Source organism: Eucyclogobius newberryi, unplaced genomic scaffold, assembly GCF_026437365.1.
Source record: "Eucyclogobius newberryi isolate DKJ021-1_F unplaced genomic scaffold, fEucNew1.0.hap1 SCAF_4, whole genome shotgun sequence".
Classification (NCBI taxonomy): domain Eukaryota; kingdom Metazoa; phylum Chordata; class Actinopteri; order Gobiiformes; family Gobiidae; genus Eucyclogobius; species Eucyclogobius newberryi.
Window position 1 is genome coordinate 537,501 of NW_027316056.1, and position 5,000 is coordinate 542,500.

General features: G+C 58.9%; 3 non-coding genes across 3 annotated transcripts; 2 read left to right on the forward strand and 1 right to left on the reverse strand.

The window, feature by feature from the left end:
- Positions 1 to 605: 605 nt before the first annotated feature.
- LOC140378668 (U6 spliceosomal RNA) lies at positions 606 to 711 on the forward strand. Its single transcript, XR_011930501.1, has one exon. It is a non-coding gene; the product is annotated as a U6 spliceosomal RNA (small nuclear RNA).
- Positions 712 to 799: 88 nt separating this feature from the next.
- Positions 800 to 882, forward strand: trnal-cag (transfer RNA leucine (anticodon CAG)). Its single transcript has one exon. It is a non-coding gene; the product is annotated as a tRNA-Leu (tRNA).
- An 85-nt stretch (positions 883 to 967) lies between these two features.
- On the reverse strand, positions 968 to 1,038 carry trnag-gcc (transfer RNA glycine (anticodon GCC)). The gene has a single exon. It is a non-coding gene; the product is annotated as a tRNA-Gly (tRNA).
- Between the last annotated feature and the right edge of the window lie 3,962 nt (positions 1,039 to 5,000).

The window sequence follows — 5,000 nt, forward strand, 5'->3', positions numbered from 1 at the left end:
GGCCTCCTGCATGATACCACTGAACCACCAATGCGCACAAGGCGCATTTGTATGGCCATCTATTTTTTATTTTTTTTCCTTCAACCACATTTACGGACGCATTTTGCCCTCGGACATGGCTATAACAGGAGCTGAAAAGAAAAGATAAGAAAAGATAAGAGATGAAATGAAATGAAATGAAATGAAATGAAATGGAATGGATATACAGCCCCGGATTATTTTTTCTTGATGCAGAGAGCTCGTCTATAACGTATAATTTGCAATATACGGCATATAATCTTGTACATTAAACCAAATTAAGGAAAGACAGATTGGGTAACGTTGCACAAAATATTTTTGTCTCCAACCAGATGAAGCGCTCGGAGTAAAGTTTGGCAACTGGATGACGCTGTGACTGCAGGGTTGGGCTCACAAGATTGAGGGAAGTGAGATAGGTACCCACACCAGGCTATGCATATGTGCAAAGTGGGAAGCAAAACCTAGTGCTACGACGAGGATGGGATTCCAACCCACGCGTGTTGCACTTTCTTGCGGCTATAACACCATGACTGCAGGAGCAGGATTTTAAGAGCGCTATAAAGGCGTGGTTGCAACCAGGCACTATTGTGTTAGTTCGCTAACACATATACTAAAATTGGAATGATACAGAGAAGATTAGCATGGCCCCTGCGCAAGGATGACACGCAAATTCGTGAAGCGTTCCTTAAATTATCATGCCGCTGCATTGTCAGCAAAATCAAGGTTTTCATGGTCGGGGCTCTTGTCTGCGTCGGAAAGGGCAAAGCTAAGCACTCACACCGTCAGGATGGCCGAGCGGTCTAAGGCGCTGCGTTCAGGTCGCAGTCTCCCCTGTAGGCGTGGGTTCGAATCCCACTTCTGACAGTAAACTTTAGGCATAATCTTGTGCATTTAGATAATGAATGAAACATTGCACATAGGCACGCCAAAGTCTTCTCAAAAGCTCTGCTGCATTAGCCGGGAATCGAACCCAGGCCTCCTGCATGGCAAGCAGGAATTCTACCACTGAACCACCAATGCACACATAGAGCATTTGTTCGGCCATTTTTTTTTTTTTTGGATGAGATGAGATGAGATGAGATGAAAAGAAAAGAGATTGAGGAAAGTGAGATAAGGTACCCACACCAGGCAATGCACATGTGGGCCTCCTGCATGATACCACTGAACCACCAATGCGCACAAGGCGCATTTGTATGGCCATCTATTTTTTATTTTTTTTCCTTCAACGACATTTACGGACGCATTTTGCCCTCGGACATGGCTATAACAGGAGCTGAAAAGAAAAGATAAGAAAAGATAAGAGATGAAATGAAATGAAATGAAATGAAATGGAATGGATATACAGCCCCGGATTATTTTTTCTTGATGCAGAGAGCTCGTCTATAACGTATAATTTGCAATATACGGCATATAATCTTGTACATTAAACCAAATTAAGGAAAGACAGATTGGGTAACGTTGGGATCATCCACCCCGCACACGGCCAGACTTTGCCCGGCCAGGGAGCACCTTCTGCGGGTCGGAGGCTCCGGGTCGGAGCCCCTGGAGCCTGGAGCCCTCACCGGGCCCCGAACTCGGCTGCCGGAGGCAGTGCAGTGCCTCATGGATAAAAGGGCACCCAGCCGGTCTCGAACTCGCGTGAGGCGGAGCAGGGATCATCCACCCCGCACACGGCCAGACTTTGCCCGGCCAGGGAGCACCTTCTGCGAGTCGGAGGCTCCGGGTCGGAGCCCCTGGAGCCTGGAGCCCTCACCGGGCCCCGAACTCGGCTGCCGGAGGCAGTGCAGTGCCTCATGGATAAAAGGGCACCCAGCCGGTCTCGAACTCGCGTGAGGCGGAGCAGGGATCATCCACCCCGCACACGGCCAGACTTTGCCCGGCCAGGGAGCACCTTCTGCGGGTTGGAGGCTCCGGGTCGGAGCCCCTGGAGCCTGGAGCCCTCACCGGGCCCCGAACTCGGCTGCCGGAGGAAGTGCAGTGCCTCATGGATAAAAGGGCACCCAGCCGGTCTCGAACTCGCGTGAGGCGGAGCAGGGATCATCCACCCCGCACACGGCCAGACTTTGCCCGGCCAGGGAGCACCTTCTGCGGGTCGGAGACTCCGGGTCGGAGCCCCTGGAGCCTGGAGCCCTCACCGGGCCCCGAACTCGGCTGCCGGAGGCAGTGCAGTGCCTCATGGATAAAAGGGCACCCAGCCGGTCTCGAACTCGCGTGAGGCGGAGCAGGGATCATCCACCCCGCACACGGCCAGACTTTGCCCGGCCAGGGAGCACCTTCTGCGGGTCGGAGGCTCCGGGTCGGAGCCCCTGGAGCCTGGAGCCCTCACCGGGCCCCGAACTCGGCTGCCGGAGGAAGTGCAGTGCCTCATGGATAAAAGGGCATCCAGCCGGTCTCGAACTCGCGTGAGGCGGAGCAGGGATCATCCACCCCGCACACGGCCAGACTTTGCCCGGCCAGGGAGCACCTTCTGCGGGTCGGAGGCTCCGGGTCGGAGCCCCTGGAGCCTGGAGCCCTCACCGGGCCCCGAACTCGGCTGCCGGATGCAGTGCAGTGCCTCATGGATAAAAGGGCACCCAGCCGGTCTCGAACTCGCGTGAGGCGGAGCAGGGATCATCCACCCCGCAGACGACCAGACTTTGCCCGGGGAAGGGCCACTCTGGCTGGGCATGGCCCCCACTGAGCACCCCCTGGAACCCCTGGAGCCCCCGGAGCACCTCCAGAGCCACCCCCACTCCTCCAGACTCTGCCCGGGGAAGGGCCACTCTGGCTGGGCATGGCCTCCGCCGAGCACCCCCTGGAGCCCCCGGAGCACCTCCAGAGCCACCCCCCACTCCTCCAGACTCTGCCCGGGGAAGGGACACTCTGGCTGGGCATGGCCTCCACTGAGCACCCCCTGAAGCCCCCGGAGCACCTCCAGAGCCACCCCCCACTCTCCCCAGACTATGCCCGGGGAAGGGCCACTCTGGCTGGGCATGGCCTCCACTGTGCACCCCCTGGAGCCCCCGGAGCACCTCCAGAGCCACCCCCCACTCTCCCCAGACTATGCCCGGGGAAGGGCCACTCTGGCTGGGCCTGGCCTCCGCCGAGCACCCCCTGGAACCCCTGGAGCCCCTCCAGAGCCACCCCCCACTCCTCCAGACTCACCCCGGGGAAGGGCCACTCTGGCTGGGCATGGCCTCCGCCGAGCACCCCCCTGGAACCCCTGGAGCCCCTCCAGAGCCACCCCCCACTCCTCCAGACTCACCCCGGGGAAGGGCAACTCTGGCTGGGCATGGCCTCCGCTGAGCACCCCCTGGAACCCCTGGAGCCCCCGGAGCACCTCCAGAGCCACCCCCCACTCCTCCAGACTCTGCCCGGGGAAGGGCCACTCTGGCTGGGCATGGCCTCCACTGAGCACCCCCTGGAGCCCCCGGAGCACCTCCAGAGCCACCCCCCACTCTCCCCAGACTATGCCCGGGGAAGGGCCACTCTGGCTGGGCATGGCCTCCGCCGAGCACCCCCTGGAACCCCTGGAGCCCCCGGAGCACCTCCAGAGCCACCCCCCACTCCTCCAGACTCTGCCCGGGGAAGGGCCACTCTGGCTGGGCATGGCCTCCACTGAGCACCCCCTGGAGCCCCCGGAGCACCTCCAGAGCCACCCCCCACTCTCCCCAGACTATGCCCGGGGAAGGGCCACTCTGGCTGGGCATGGCCTCCGCCGAGCACCCCCTGGAGCCCCCGGAGCACCTCCAGAGCCACCCCCCACTCCTCCAGACTCTGCCCGGGGAAGGGACACTCTGGCTGGGCATGGCCTCCACTGAGCACCCCCTGGAGCCCCCGGAGCACCTCCAGAGCCACCCCCCACTCTCCCCAGACTATGCCCGGGGAAGGGCCACTCTGGCTGGGCATGGCCTCCGCCGAGCACCCCCTGGAGCCCCCGGAGCACCTCCAGAGCCACCCCCCACTCCTCCAGACTCTGCCCGGGGAAGGGACACTCTGGCTGGGCATGGCCTCCACTGAGCACCCCCTGAAGCCCCCGGAGCACCTCCAGAGCCACCCCCCACTCTCCCCAGACTATGCCCGGGGAAGGGCCACTCTGGCTGGGCATGGCCTCCACTGAGCACCCCCTGGAGCCCCCGGAGCACCTCCAGAGCCACCCCCCACTCTCCCCAGACTATGCCCGGGGAAGGGCCACTCTGGCTGGGCATGGCCTCCGCCGAGCACCCCCTGGAACCCCTGGAGCCCCCGGAGCACCTCCAGAGCCACCCCCCACTCCTCCAGACTCTGCCCGGGGAAGGGCCACTCTGGCTGGGCATGGCCTCCACCGAGCACCCCCTGGAACCCCTGGAGCCCCCGGAGCACCTCCAGAGCCACCCCCCACTCCTCCAGACTCTTTTTTTTTGGATGAGATGAGATGAAAAGAAAAGAGATTGAGGAAAGTGAGATAAGGTACCCACACCAGGCAATGCACATGTGGGCCTCCTGCATGATACCACTGAACCACCAATGCGCACAAGGCGCATTTGTATGGCCATCTATTTTTTATTTTTTTTCCTTCAACCACATTTACGGACGCATTTTGCCCTCGGACATGGCTATAACAGGAGCTGAAAAGAAAAGATAAGAAAAGATAAGAGATGAAATGAAATGAAATGAAATGAAATGAAATGGAATGGATATACAGCCCCGGATTATTTTTTCTTGATGCAGAGAGCTCGTCTATAACGTATAATTTGCAATATACGGCATATAATCTTGTACATTAAACCAAATTAAGGAAAGACAGATTGGGTAACGTTGCACAAAATATTTTTGTCTCCAACCAGATGAAGCGCTCGGAGTAAAGTTTGGCAACTGGATGACGCTGTGACTGCAGGGTTGGGCTCACAAGATTGAGGGAAGTGAGATAGGTACCCACACCAGGCTATGCATATGTGCAAAGTGGGAAGCAAAACCTAGTGCTACGACGAGGATGGGATTCCAACCCACGCGTGTTGCACTTT